This window comes from Sminthopsis crassicaudata, chromosome 5, assembly GCF_048593235.1.
Source record: "Sminthopsis crassicaudata isolate SCR6 chromosome 5, ASM4859323v1, whole genome shotgun sequence".
Taxonomy (NCBI): domain Eukaryota; kingdom Metazoa; phylum Chordata; class Mammalia; order Dasyuromorphia; family Dasyuridae; genus Sminthopsis; species Sminthopsis crassicaudata.
Genome location: NC_133621.1, coordinates 223,133,504 through 223,149,468, shown reverse-complemented (window position 1 = coordinate 223,149,468; position 15,965 = coordinate 223,133,504). Strand labels below are relative to the sequence as shown.

Below are 15,965 nucleotides of genomic sequence, written 5' to 3'. Positions count from 1 at the left end.
CCTTGACCCCCCTGAACCCTTTCCCCGATATTTAATTTATAGACCCCCCTTGTGACCCGCAGCCCTCCCTTTTTTAGTATCCCTCCCCCCTCCCTCCAAGTCCCTTCCCTTATTCCCCTTTTCCTTTTCCCTTTTCCTCTCCCCCCTTTTAATGAGGTGAGAGAGAATTCTCTGAAAAACAAATATGTCAATTATTTACTCTTTGAGCCTCTTCTGATGAGAGTAAGATTCACACAATGTTTCTCTCCCTCTCTAAATTCCCTCAGATATGGTGTATTTTCTATGCCTCTTCCTGGGATGCAGTTTCCCTGTTTTTATCACTCCTTCCCCTTTTTCTGATACTACCCCCTTCCCTTTACTACTCCCCCCCTTTTTATATTAGTAAAATCAAATTATCCATGCGGACTTTCTATATATCCACAACAGAGATACAGTTCTCAAGGGTTCTGTGTACCTTTTTCTGTTTCTCTTCAGTCTTGTGGATGTAGATCAGATTTTTTGTTTAAGTCTGGTTTTTTTCTTAGAAACAAATGGAATTCCTCTATTTCATTGAATGACCATCTTCTTCCATGGAAAAAGATGCTAAAATTAGCTGGGTAGTTTATTCTTGGTTGCAATCCTTGATCTTTTGCCTTCCGGAATATCAGGTTCCAGACCCTTCGATCTTTTAATGTGGAGGCAGCCAGATCTTGAGTGACCCTTATTGTGGCACCTTGGTATTTAAATTTTTTTTTTCTAGCTGCTTGCAATATTCTTTCCTTTGTGTGGTAATTCTGCAGCTTAGCCACAATATTGCGTGGTGTTCTTTTTTTAGGGTCTTTTTCAGAAGGAGTTCGATGAATTCTTTCAACGCCTATTTTCCCTTCTATTTCTATTATCTCTGGACAGTTCTCTTTGATGATTTCCTGTAAAATAGAATCTAAGCTCTTTTTTTGGTCATAGTTTTCGGGAAGTCCAATGATTCTCAGATTATCTCTCTGAGATCTATTTTCCGGGTCTATAGATTTTCCCAGTAAGTATTTGACGTTATTCTCCAGCTTTTTATTTATTTTTTTTGTTTTGTTTTGTTTTGTTTGACTGATTCTTGGGTTCTCAATGAATCATTCATTTCTATTTGCTCCGTCTTGATTTTTAATGAGTTACTTTCTTTATTCACATTTTTTAGTTCTTTTTGTATATGCCCAATTGAGTTTTTAAATGAATTATCTTGCTCTATTGAATTTTTTCCATTTCCCTAATTTTTTTTAGAGAATTATTTTCTTTTTCCAATTCAGAAATCCTATTTTCTTGAGATTTTTTTTATCTTTTCCAATTCAGAAATCCTATTTTCTTGAGATTTTTTAACCTTTTCTAATTCACAAATTTTGTTTCCCTGCATCTCTTGTGAATTCTTTTTTTTTTCCAACTCCAATTTCAGAATGTTGTTATTCTCTATCATAGCTTCTCTTTCCTTTCCCCATATTTCTTCAAACTGTCTTAATTTTTTAATAGTCTCTTCTAGGAGAGAGTTATGCAATGGGGGGCAGGAATCATTCCCCTTTAGGTTGTTATCTGCTGACTCTCTGCTGTTAACTTCCTCGGGGTTGGATACCCGCTCTTTCTCTGTTTAGAAAGAATCAATGGTTCTTTTTGGCTTTTTAGTCATGGTTAAAAAATCTTTTGGGGTCTGTCCCTGGGGTAGGAAATTATTTATTTATTTCTTTACCACCTTCCTCCCAGACTGGATGGATGCAGCGGCCCCTGAGCCTGAGCTAAGAGAGAGCTCCCCACCCCCTCCCTGGATGTGCCTCAGAGGTGATCAGCACTCCTGTGCCTTGAGGGCGCTGTGTTCTAGTGGCTTCCCTGAGGTTTAAGAATGAACAGTAAAGGCGACACAAAGCCCGGCCTATGAGTCCCAGTGGGGCGTGGATGTCAGCAGCAGGTGACGTGAAAAGCCCTTGCGCTCAAACTGGAAGTGTCTGCCCTGAAACCACAGTCCCTAGTTCAAAGGTTCCGCTTCTCTGGGACTTCCGGGGCTGAGTTCCACAGCCTCCAGCCGAGCCAGGCACTATGTGTTTCCTTGGGCCATGTCCGCCCGCTTTTCAAGTTCTTAACTACCCACAGATGAAAGCTGGACAGCCTAAGTCGGCCACACTCACAGTGCTGAGATCTGCTGAGTCACTTCCAGAATGGGGTGGATTTAGGATCTGACTTTATATTTTAAAGTGGTTTGATTTCTCTTCTGAACTGCTGTTTTATAAGCAGAGAAGAGCTAACAGCCTGTGCCAGTTTCCTCTATCTCATTGGCTTCTCTGATCCCAGAGCCCTCCCCAGCACGATCGGCGCAATGTGCCACTACCCCACCGTCTGCACTGGCCTTTCTTCTTCCTCCCCTGGGAACCGACCTTTTCTGTTGAAACTCCAGATTCTCTTCAGCTGGTAAGTCGTGCTTCCAGGCCTTGTGGTTTCTATCAGTCCAGCATTATTTTTGAGGCTGATTTAAATGAAGGAAGAAGGGAGCTCACAAAATCGTGTGTATCTTCTCCGCCATCTTGGCTCTGCTTCTCCGCCATCTTGGCTCCTCCAGATGTGGCTCTTTTCAACAGCAAGGTGATTCAGGCCAATTCCAATGGTCTTGTGATGATGGAGAGAGCCATCTGCACCCAGAGAGAGAGCTGTGGGGACTGAGTGTGGATCACAACACAGTACTTTCACTTTTATGTTGTTTTTTGCTTGTATTTTGTTTTCTTTCTCATTTTTTTCCCTTTTTGATCTGATTTTTCTTGTGCAGCATGATAAATGTGGAAATATGTATAGAAAAATTACCCATGTTTAACATATATTGAATTACTTGCTTTCTAGGGTAGGGAGTGGGGGAAAGAAAGTAGTAAAAAAATTATAACAAAGTTTTTCAAGGATGAATATTAAAAGTATCTATGCATATGTTTTGAAAATAAAAAGCTTTATAAAAAAGAAAAGGCTGACTTATCCTTACCCTCCAAAATATGTTCATCCTTTTGCTTAGATCTGTAGAATGGATTGTTCATTTTAGGGGATGATGATGAGGGTTACAGATCTGGGATGGGGATCATGTAGGGATTCCTTCTGGAGCCTATCTTGGAATATACTCATCAATAAAATCATGAATTTTCTTTGGGATGTCTCCCCAAATTCATGAATCAAATTTAGTTGGTGCTGCAGTAGTAGAACTGGCCATTCATGGATGAGCGAAGTTCCCAAACCTTTCTCCCCTGTATCCCATCTCCTTGAGGATCCATTGCAGATTCTTTTCAATCTTTTTAAGTTATACAAAAACCTTTATAAAAATGATCACTGTAGAGTCTGACCCAATCCCTAATTTATTTTTTTCCAAGATGAGGAAATTGAGGCTCACAGAAATTAGATGATTTCCTCAACAGAACTCACCTAGCATGTGGAATTGGAAAATGGAACTCCTGACTCTAAGTGGAGTGAACATACTGCCTTTCTTCCAACATATGTCCTAGACATAAGCTAATGAAGCATTAGAAACAATCAAATGTACTGCTCCCCTCCTTTATCCCAGAGACTGTGTGACTGAATATGTATTATGCCCATTCCCAGACACAAATGAACAAGGAACTATGATTTGGGACAGAGCTAAATACTCACATTCAGGGAAAGATTCTGTTGACCTTTGATCAGCTGAAGTTGTTTTTGGCAAAGCTGCAGTGGCCTGTGGGGGTCTCTGGAGCAGTGGTTTTTGGGACAGGGATTGTCTCTGCAGCAGTGGTCTGTGGGAAAGTTATCTCTTGTCAGGCCATTGTCTTTGGATCAGGTGCAATAGAATCCTGTCTAGCTGCAGAATCAAATTTTAAACTTTGAGGTATTTAAATTCTCTCTACCTTGAGGTGGAGAGTGAAAGGCATCTTGACAATAGTCAGGATGTAAAGAGTAATGAAGAACTTTTCTCTAGGGCCTGGCTTTTGGGGGCCTTATCTAATAGGAGAGTGAACTGCTTGGACAGGGCAACTGTCTGTCCTTCTAGAGAAAAACATCTCCTTTTTAGGAAAAGGCAGTGTAGCTATACCTTAGCCATATGCAGGTGTAATTCCAGACCATAACAATAAAATGAATATTGCAATTAAGTAAGTCACATAAATTTTTTGGTTTCCAAGTATATATAAAAGTTATATTTATTCAATGCTATTAAATGTGCAATTGTATTGTCTAAAAATGTAAAATCTTAATTAAAATTTTTGTTGTTCAGTCATTTTTCTGCTATATTTGACTCTTTTTGACCTCATTTGGGATTTTGTTGGCATAGATAGTCAAAAGAAAAAGAGGAAGAGGGAGATAGAAAAAGAAACTGGCAAACCATTTGACTGGTTTGCCAGTTTCTTTTTCTATCTCCCTCTTCCTCTTTTTTTTCTCTGCCTCTGTCTCTCTGTGTGTCTCTGTCTTTCTTTGTCTGCTGGTCTCTCTCTCTCTCTCTCTCTCTCTCTCTCTCTCTCTCTCTCTGGAGCCTGCCCAAAACTTTGGATAGTTTCCCCAGGAGCAAACTTTGTATATGACATTTGAGGGCAATCTCTGATGACTTTGGAAGAATTGAACTAAAGTAGGAATATTGGTTATGTGGTGTACGTGGAACCATGTGGAGGCACATAGATATCATTCTCCACCTTTGGTTGTATCTATTATATGTATGCATTTGTGTGGGTGTGAAGGAGCTGGATAACAAGGGTGCAAATAGTAGTGGAATGAATTGGGTACCATGGTCTATACTGTCTTTGCTGATTCCCTTTTGCATCAGCTTGGCATGGCTTTTTGCATCATGATTTCTTTCTTCTCACCTCTCCCCCATACCTCATGATGCTTTTCTCCTTCGTACAGCTAAGAAACTATTTTAGGGTGCTAAACTTCTCTATGGATTTAGCCTGTCAGTTAATGGCAAACTCCCATCTCATGGTATATTCCCTTTTTCCTGATTAATTATGAATTCACTGGGAAATTTGTCTTTTCCATTATTAATTACTAAAACTCCTTTCTTTGCTAATTGTATACTCTCCCAAACTATTTCATATTTACCACTCCTAGTGCCTATTTTACCTCTTCATTTTGTCTCTAGCCTCTTCTCATAGATAAAAATACTTTTTGAAGGAGAAAGCCATTGTGAATTCTTCACATGTGAACTGCTACCCAACCCAATCACTTGGTGTGTTTACATCAATCTTATGACTGGGGAGAGATGAAATATAATTTAGCTGATCTTCAGAAAGTGAAGACCAAGGTAGCATGTATTTTTCATATATAAGGACTTGCCTGGAATAAAATTGATATTAATTTTATATTTTTATTTTCAATTCCAGATTCTCTCTCTTCTTACTCTCTTTTCCTCTACCTATTGAATAGCCAAAAAATATAACTATTATACATGCAAATTCATGGAAAACATATTTCCATATCAGCTATATTTTGAAAAAAACAAAGCAAAAAAAATAAAGTGTCTGCTGGCATGGGGAAAGGAAGGAGAAAGATAGGCAAGGGGCTTTCCACCCCTAGAGAGAGAGGACTACTAGCACAATAACACTTGGGATCCTGGGACAGAGAAACAAGAACAGGAGAGCCTGAGGCCAGTTGTTGGCAGGTCTGAACTATTAACTATTAACAGCTGACATTTCTACAGCTCTTCCCATGATGACTCTACTAGGAAGGTAGTATTTTATCACTCCTATTTTTACAGCATTAGTTAATCAATAAATATTCATTAAACATCTACTATGTCATAGGCATCATGCTATTTTACTAGAGCTACAAAGAAGGTAAAAGACATCTCTGATCTCCAGTAGCTCACAGTTTTACGGGAGACAGAATGTACAAATAAACCATATTCAGTACAAATTGAAATTAAAATAGATTAGGAAAGTCTTCCTATAAAAGGTGGAGTTTTACCAGGGACTTGAAAAAAGCCAGAAAGTAAAACTGATCAGAGAGAGCTTTCCATGTATAGGGGACACTCACTTTAAGTGTCTGGGATCAAGAGATGGATACTTAATCAAAAAATGTGCTGGTGATGGGCAAGAAATAAGGTGTAAAGAGACTGGAAAGTCTAGGAAAAACATTATGAGAGGTTTTAAAAGTCAAATAGAGGATTTTTGAAATTTTATTGTGAAGGTAATAGGTTGTCAATGGAGTTTTTGAATGTAAGTGTGTGTGAAATGATGTGACCTTTGCTTTAGGAAGGTCACTTCAGAGGGAAGGTGAACTGTCATGAGAAGATCCTTTTGGCAAGCAGAGTTCACATTACCAATTTTTTTTTTTTTTGCTGAGACAATTGGGGTTAAGTGATTTGCCCAGAGTCACACAGCTAGTAAGTAATGGATTTATGTTTCAAGGTCATGACCACCCCATATTCTAAATCAAAAGAAAGGGGGAGATGTTAGGATTACCATGTGAGAACTCAGGTTGTCTGGACAGTGACAAGGTGAGAACTCAGGTTGACTTGAAGTTCTCTGGCTCAGACCTTTGGTTTGGGCCTTTAAAGGGAGTTTACACCTTAGAAATTCTAAGAGGAGCAAGTTCATTGGTTGGAGTACTTCTTCCCAGAAGCCCTTGCATTATCCCAACTCCATTCTCTAGGAGGATAAAAAGAGGCAACATTGAGCCTGGAGAGCAGTCTGGATTGGGGAAGGACAAAAGCTGGAGGAGATTCAGAGCCAGGATTCAGGAAGAAGAAGAGGCTGGCTGGAGGCTCCAGAAGCCTCCCAAGAAACCTGCTCATAGAGGAAAAGATTATACAGAAAAGAAACCTCCTCCCAGAGAATGGACTTGTGGGTACTCCCAGGGGCTTGTGGGAATTACTTACAACCAATGAACTTGTTCCTCTTAGAATTCCTAAGGTGTAAACTCCCTTTAAAGGCCCGAACCAAAGGTCTGAGCCAGAGAACTGTCAAGTCAACCTGAGTTCTCACCTTGTCACTGTCCAGACAACCTGAGTTCTCACCTTGTCACTGTCCAGACAACCTGAGTTCTCACCTTGTCACTGTCCAGACAACCTGAGTTCTCACCTTGTCACCTGTCCAGACACACCTGAGTTCTCACCTTGTCACTGTCCAGACAACCTGAGTTCTCACCTGGTAATCCTAACAAGTAAGTATTAAATATCTGAGACCACATTTGAACTCACGTGCACCACTCACATCACCATCAGGATGTTGCATTAGTCCTGATAGGACATCTACATCAAGAAAGTGACAGATTCAGAGGAGAGAAAGGGGCAATGACACAGATGTCATGAAGATAGAATTGACAGAAATTGGCAAAGGATTAGATCTGGGTGCGGCTGGGAGACAAGTGGTGAGGTAAGGATGATGTCTAGGTAGTGAATATGGGTGACTGAGAGCATAGTGGTGCCCTGAACAGTAACAAGGAAGGGAGGAGGGGATTTGGGGGAAAGAAAATGAGTTTGGGTTTTGAACATATTGAACTTAAAATGTCTAAGGTACAACTATTTTGAGATAGCTAATAGATAGTTGCAGATGAGCAGGAGTTTGGGGTTGGAAAAGTACATTTAAGAATTATCAGCATAGAAATAATAATTGAATCTATGGAGCTGATGCTATTACAGAGTGAAATAGTCTAGAGGAAGAAGGGAGTCCAGGACAGAAGTCTGTGATATACTAAGTTTGGTGGCCATGACCTGGATGAAGACCCAGCAAAGAAGCCTGAGAAGGAGACATCATATAGAAACCAGAAGTGATTGTGTCACAGAAACTCAAATTGAAGGAGATTATCAAGGAAAGAGCAATTGTCAGTATCAAAAGGTACAGAAGGTTCAAGAAGGATGAGGATGGAGAAAAGGCCATTAGATTTGGAATTAAGAGAATGTTAATTCTGGATAGAGCAGTTTTAGTTGAAGATGGTCAGAAGCCAGAATGTAGTGAATTAGGGAAAGAAGAGAGGAAATGAAAGCCCCTTTTGTAGATAAGCTTCTTAATAAGCTGAGCAGAAAAAGGAAAAGAGATGATAGCTGGGAGGGATGGATGGATCAAATGAGAATTTTTTGACATGGGGGAGATGTAGAGATTAATAAAGAGATCAGACCAATTTCATGCAGCTGTCAGTGGCAGGATCAGGGCTTAAACTCAGGAGTTTTCCTGCTGTAAGTCCCAATTCTCTGACAAGTCCTTCCACACTGCTTCTCAATAAGATTAGAAAGAAAAAAGGAAGTACTTTTGGCTGGAAGGAATACGGAAGGCTTCTGGAGGAGTTAATAATTGATTTGAGGCTAGGAAGGATTTAGAGAAGTAAAGAATTGATGAGAATAGAGGAAGGAAAGGAATGGGGAGGAGTTAAGTCCAGATGGAACAGAATGATGAAGTGGAAAAGTATAAAATGTGGCCATTGACTTGCAAATGATCTAATGAAGTTGAAATATAAAGCCCTAATGGTTTCCCCTTATTGATATGTATACCTGTTTCCTGTTCTTGGGTTATCTTTGCTTTTCCCATTCTTTTGCTGTGGTACACATTTACTTCTCTTTATACCTACCCGATTTTTCAGAAAGTCTCCCTCTATTATATGGTTTGTTGTTTTCTGTGGTGGTGTCTTATCTCCATCCCCCCTTCCTTGTTAGACTATAAATTTCTGAAAGCAATGACCTATGTCTTATCTAGAGTACATATACACCTAGTGCATTGCTTGTCAAAGGTAGTCACTAGCTAAAAGTTTGTTGAATGCATACAAGAATGAAAATTGAGTTGCCCATCCTTAGAAATCTATAAGTGGAGATGAAATGCCTACTCATCAATGAGGTTATAAAGGGAGTTCTTCTTTAAACATAGGCTGAATCAGAGGATCTCTGAATGACCTCTCGGTTCTAAGATTCTGTTTCTCTATGTGAGAAGGTTTCTCTGGCCATACTCAGATCATCCGAAATGGATGCCTTCTGCACCACTGGTGGCAAGGTAATCTCCTTTAATTAGCTGTGTGTAGTACAGAGTGAAATAGTCTTATTTTCTTGTTCACTCTTCTTATATCCCAAGGGTGACAGAAGCTTATTGACCATGAACTGAAGCAGTGAAAGGAGAAGGATTTCCTTCTTCTGTTCTACCTCAGCTCAGAAAAATGGGCATGGAGCTGTTTGTTGCTTAAAAAATTTTTTTTTAAATCTTATTTTTATTATAGCTTTTTATTTATAAGATATAGGTACTTTTTCAGCACTGACAATTGCAAAACCTTTTGTTCCAAGTTTTCCCCTCCTTACCCCCACCCTTTCCCCCACATAGCGGGTTGACCAATACATGTTAAATATGTTAAAGTGTTATGTTAAATACAATATATGTATATATGTCCAAACAGTTATTTTGCTGTACAAAGAGAATCGGACTTTGAAATAATGTACAATTAGCCTGTGAAGGAAATAAAAAATGCAGGCAGACACAAATAGAGGGATTGGAAATTCTATGCAGTGGTTCATAGTCATCTCCCAGAGTTCTTTCCCTGGGTGTAGCTGGTTCAGTTCATTACTGCTCTATTGGAACTGATTTGGTTCATCTCATTGTTGAAGATGGCCACATCCATCGGAATTGATCATCATATAGTATTGTAGTTGAAGTATGTAATGATCATCTGGTCCTGCTCACTTCACTCAGCATTGAGCTGTTTGTTTCTGTTCTATTCCATTTGTCTCTCATGGTTTTAGGCACTGGAGGTGATCCCCAATAGAACTCAAAATTCAAGCTATGTTTGGAGCCAGAATTTTAAGTGAGATGTTGCTCCCTGTCTGGAAGGGAATCTCAGAGGAGTAGGAGCATCTGGCATTGGAGCCTGAAGCTGGCCTGGGCCTTGTCCTTGGAACTTGGACTAGTCTCTTTAGGGATCTATAGTTAAAGAGTAAGTCTAGTACTATTTTCCTTCCTAGAATATGAGGTGGTATGGGGTAGAAAGGGAGAATTATGCCTTTCATATATTTGGGGAGTAACATTATATTTTTGTGATTATAGCTTTTGAAGGGATAATTTCTCTGAAAAATCTCACTTGTCAAAAAATGGCTAAATGGATCTGGGCTTTGAGGAACCCCATATACTTGGGGAACACCAAATTCTAAATGGTTGGAGCCATTTGTAGAGAGCCTAAATACCCCTAACCCTCAAGAGAATAGCTGAGAATCCTGAGAGGGAGGTAAAAATGTAACATATCTGGTCTTTAGGAAGTGAGGATTAGGGTGCTCTATGTTAACACTTAAATGACTTTCAATCCCTAGGTTCTACTTGCAGTTTTTGGAATTTCTCAAAACCACCCCATATGTTCCTTCTCTCTCTTTTTCTTTTTCTCTCTCCCTCATCTCTTTTTCTCTTTTTCTGTCCACTTATCTTTTTATGTGAGACCAACCAAAACCTTGTTGGATGGTTCCCCCGGAGTAAATTTTCTATCTGAGATTTGAGGAGTATCTGCAAAAAGTTTGGAAGAATTGAACTATAGTAGAAATGTTGGTTATCTTCTTTTTATTTACATGCCACCTTGTGGAGGAACATAGTTGTCTTTTTCCAAATTTGTGCCTGTGTCTATTATATATATATATATATATATATATATATATACATTTGTGCGGGTGTGAAGGAGCTAGATAACTGAGGGTGCAGACAGCATTCAAATGGATTGGAGAAAGAACGGGATTTCCACACAAATTTCCCTCCTAGTTACTGGTAATACCCACTTTATACTCTGTCCATGGTTCTCCCCTCCCAACAGATTCTTCAGTCAAGACACAAGAGAAGAAACAGGTTTGATGCTTGGTTTAATGACTGAGATTTGTACAAATCTATTTTAAATTATTTACTTAAAGAATTCCTTTAATGAATGTTCTCTGCAGATTTGCAACTTGCTCTTTTGAAAATAGCTAGAAACGAAAAAAATGGAAAGAGGTCATGGCTCTTGTGAAGCTGAGGGAGCCAAGGCCCCCTGGTGACCCCAGACTTTCTGTTTCACTGGGCCCAATTTTTTGCCTGTACCACCCTGAGCCTACAGTGGGGGGCAGAACTTACGGCTGCTGCCAGAATGACACAGGGTGGACATAACGGGGCCTGAGGGTCATGCTCTCTTCCTTGGTAGATTAAAATTCAGAAAGGAAATAGATTGAAAGAATAATTTTAGGTCTGGAAGGGACCTGTTCTGCTTTCAATTCCTCATACAGGTTATTCTATCTTCCATCCCTTAGGCTCTATGCCTAGAACACTCTTCCCTCTTCCCTGTGTTCCTTCTGAACTCAGTTCAAATCCTGCCTCTGCAGAGCCTTCCCTGGGCTTCTTAGTTTCTTATCCTTTCCAGATTGTTGTCATATAATCTTTTTCTGTTTCTTGTCTTTAGATATTTATATCTTGTTTTATCCTAATATAGGCTTCTTAAGGGTGGAGATTATAATTTTGTGTAATTTTTTTTTGTCTATCATCATATCTCCAGTACTTAGCCTAGTAAGCCTGACACATAAGACTTGCTTAAGAAATCCTTATTTACTGTCTGACCTTGGGGAAGTCTGAGAAAGCTCGATGTTATGCACTATTCCCAAAAGAAAAGACTTAGCTATCCTCAGCTTCCAAAATAGTTTCATAGCTTTTGTTTAGGTTTGGAGAATGGCCTATTCATTTTAGGGGTTGGACATAAAGGTTACAGGCCTGGGAAGGGGATCATGTAGGGATTCATTCTGGGGCCTACGTGAATATACTCACCCTATTAGTTTTCTGAAATTCCTTTATAAGGTCTTCAAAGATTGCTGCATCAGTAACAGTTGGTTTGTGTTAGTAGAATAGGCCATACATATATGATAAAAGTTCCCAAGGCTTTCTTCCCAGTGCCCACCTCCAGGAGGATCTATTGATGGACAATTTCTTTAAATTGTGCAAAGCCTTTAATGGAAAGGATCACTATAGATTCTCCTCCTGCTTCACATCCTATTTCTTTTAAAAATGAGGAAACTGAGACTCAGAGAAGTTAAATAATTTCTCCAATATCACTCAACTAGAAAGTGTGGAATTAGGAAACAGGTTTCCTGACTCCAAGTGGAGTGAACCTGCTGCCTTTCCCAACAAACTCCCAAGACATAAGACAAGAAAGTACCAGATCAAACCAAAGATACTGCTTCCCTCTCTCCATCCACAAATACCATTTGTGATTCCTAGTATGTATATGTCCATACCCAGAGGCAAATGAACCTCTGCTTGGGACAGAGGTAGATACTCACTTTTAAATTTTGTTGTCCTTTGGGCAGCTGAAGTTATCTTTGTTGAGGCTGGAGTGTTGTTCTCTGTAGTAGCAGTGTCCTGTGGGACTATCTCTGGGGCTGGTGTATCAGAATCCTGTCCATCTGCAGATTAATTTTTAAACTTTGAGGTATTCAAATTCTCTCTCCCTTAAGGTGGAGAGTGAAAGGAATCTGGATAGTGGCCAGGTTGCAAAGAGTAATAAAAAAACCCTCCCTAGGGCCTGGATTTGGGGGGCCTTGTTTAGAAAGAGAGGAAACTTCTTGGACAGAGCAGCAGTTTTTGGAGGAATTATCAAGGTATTGTCTCAGACAGTTACAGAGAACATTAAGAGGTTAAGTGACTTACTTGAGATTACTTGCCCTGGTCTTCCTGGACTCCCTTAATCATCCACCTAGAGCCAGGAAAGCTCAGCCAGATCTAGAACTGTCACGTTCCTTACACACTCTGGCAAATAGGAAGCTCCTAGGACATGGGTCAATTTCTTCTCAATTCTTGGCTCTGTTGTAGTGCTCATTCAGCATCTCTACCCACCTACCTTTTCCCTCTTGGTGTCCTTTCCCTCTGATATTTTCTTTCAAGGCCTGGCTGGGCATCTCTTTCAAAGGGACAATTAGCTTGTCTCATAAAATATTTATTCTAATAATAGATAAAGGAATGACACACCAAGGGCTTTTAGGAGACAAGAAATACTTATTTTTGGTCTTTTGATAGTTGTATTATGTTAATATATAAAATAATGAAATGGACAAGCCAGCAGAAAGGAGGCAAATATAAAACCTCTGAAATGTATATTTTGGCCTATAATATAGTATTTCATAATTAGAATTAAATAAATTATATGCCTGTGATTTAAAATACATATTTCAAAATAAAATGTAATGCAACTCTTAAAAAAGTTACATTCTAAAGTTTTTCCCTAAAATGATTGTTTTCATTTAAAGGTGGCACAGTGGATTGGCCAGATTGGGTGTCAGGAAGATTTATCTTCTTGATATCTGGTTATCTAACCTCTGCTACTTATTAGCTGTGTGACCCCTTGGTAAATCATTTAGGTCTGTTTGCCTCAGTTTCCTCAACTATAAAATAAGGTAGAAAAGTAAATGGCAAACCATTTCAGTATCTATGTTATGAAAATCCCAAATGGTCAGCCACAGGTGAAAACCAACCAAACAATATTTGGAACTTCTTAGAGAAGAATAACACAACCCCAAGAAGGGTGATTATCTTATTCTCTGAATGGAAATCTGAAATAATTGGTCTCAGGTCTTTTTTGGAGCCCTAGAATTCCATCTAAGGAGGGACAGGGGAAAGGACCATACTCACCAGCTCCCATCAGAACTCCAGCTAGAGTAGTCATGAAGAGAAAAACTGGGAACTTCATTTTACTGAAGAAATATAGAGAGATTTCTTGAGGAGGAGGGGGAAGTGTTGATGAAGCCCTCTATCTACCAAGGCACTTATAAAGAAGCCAGAGGCCAATGGAAATTGAGAGAAGCCTTTTTACCTCCTTCCTCTTTAAACTTCCTATTCCTTTCCCCTTATTTCTGCCCAAAGACATTTGCTAAGTTAACAAGGATTGCGAGGGGCAGATGCATATATTTTGGCAGGGAGTTCATGGCCAGCAATCTTGGCAATTGTTATCCTTTACATAAGATATTTACTTATAACTTTGTCCATAATTAAACTATGGGGAAAGGCTTATCTCATCAGCTAGACCCCAGGGCAGTAGATGAGAGAGAGCCCTTATTCATTTGGGAGGTCCCTCTGCCAGGTCAAACAGAGACCTCCTGGTTTCTGTCTGGAAAGTCCGTTCTTGAAGTTCAATTTGTCCAACTCCCTGATTTTAGGTAAGATGATTTCCAATTCATGTAAGATTAAGAAATTAATTCTAAAATTTTCCTGAGAAAGAACTCATAAGTAGAAGTATTTATAGAATAATTTTATATTTATCTCTTTATTTGTCCATCTGTCTTTGTCTAATGGCACCAATCTAGGGAAGAAGGAAAAAAATTTACAAGATAACTTGAATATTATTGTTATTTGTCTTTCATTCTTGAAGAGAACCATGACATAAGGGAGGTAACATGATCACATTCAAGTGAATTAGGCTTAAATGAGGAAAAGCTGTGTGAGGTTATCAGCCTTACTTTTCTTCCATAGCCATCAGGATCCAACTGGAGATGGCTCTGGTTGCAGTTAGAGAAGTTGGTCTTTTTAAGCTAATGTCTTTTTTTCAACTTTCTTTTTCTCTTTTTGTTTTTTAAAAGAAGCAATTATATGAACCTGCTTTAATTTGTCATCATCTTTTTACAAAATATTACTCTCATAAGCTTTACTACATAGTATTAAGGCATCACATAAGCTAAAGTCTTCAACAGATCTCAGTTTGACTGAGGCCAAACCCATTTAGTGATTAAGTGCAATTGAGGCAAAGAATGACCTCTTTCAAAAATAGAAATGAATAAATAAAATAAACCTGGGAGGGGAAGACCCTTAGTATTTCTGGCCCAAAGAGAAATGATTTCCATTTATATTCATTCTGAGTTAATCAGGATCCAAGCAATGTTCACCTGGGACTTGGCATGGGTTTCATTATTGGCCAATTAATGAGAGTCAGAGTGATATGGGTTTAAGACATGGCCTTTAGAAAGAAAGAATTTTAGGCAGTAAACCCCAAGATATCTCAGAAGGGTGCAGCATTCAAAAATTAAAGAGCATCTGGAGACTAGGATATGCTGTATCATGATAAAGGGAATGTGAAAGAAGTAAGGAAGCATGGAAGAATGTTGGAGTCCAGCTCCAAGGAATGGTGAGAGTGTGGTTATGAATTTGACATGCATAAGTCAGATGGAATTTATCTAAAATTCGTATTGATCTTATTGGTCTAAGAGTCAGGATTTACATACTTTCTAAACTTATATTCCAATAAAATCAAAGTTTTTCAGGCTACTTACTGTACATTCCAAGGTTACAGGTATGCATAATTTCCAACATTACAGTTTGGCAGTAACATCAAACAGTAACTAGCAGGAATAATCTATTTATCTAACAGAATCATAATTTGGAGCAATTAATACTAACAAATTATTTATCTAACAAAGCCATAAATTTGATGGTTTGTGTTGTCTTGTTCCAGTTACATGAATTTTCCACCAAGATACCTTAAATTTACCTCAAGCATATCTTTCATCAGCGTCAGGGAAGGTGGTGAGTCAATGCACTAAAATGCATACCCTTACAGAGAATGTAATACTTGGACTAGCCTCTTCCTGTACATGGGCTTATTCAATACTGGCTCTTTACATCAGAAATGTTGAAATCAACCTGAGACACTTAGTAACCCTGGACAAATCACCTACCTTTGTTTCCCAGACTTTCCTCTTTTATAAAATTATCTGGAGTAGGAAATGGTATTCAATCTAGTATACTTGCCAAGAAAACCCCAAATGGGGCCACAAATAGTTGGACATGATTAGAGAATAAAAATTCTGGAAGCGTTTCCATCAGTTCAGGGTTAAGGCACATTGTCCATTTTCACCATTACAATTCAATATTCCACTAAAAATGCTAGGAATTATGATAAGACAAGAAAAAGAAATTGAAGCCACAATCATAGAAAAGGAGAAACACAACTAAAAATTTTTGCAGATATGATAACTTACTTAGAAAACTAATCTGAATCATTAAAAACGTCACTCAACTTGGTCTATAAACAAATCTATGCAATCCTCATTTTTGCATGCTATC

At 38.8% G+C, this 15,965-nt stretch overlaps 1 long non-coding RNA gene across 1 annotated transcript in view; it reads left to right on the top strand.

Moving 5' to 3' along the window:
* The window catches only part of LOC141542811 (uncharacterized), a 47,327-nt gene extending 37,399 nt beyond the window's left edge, over nt 1-9,928 (top strand). The window contains exon 3 of the long non-coding RNA XR_012482251.1: nt 9,662-9,928. This is a non-coding gene — a long non-coding RNA (uncharacterized LOC141542811). The remainder of the gene's footprint in view (nt 1-9,661) is intronic.
* Nucleotides 9,929-15,965: the final 6,037 nt, after the last annotated feature.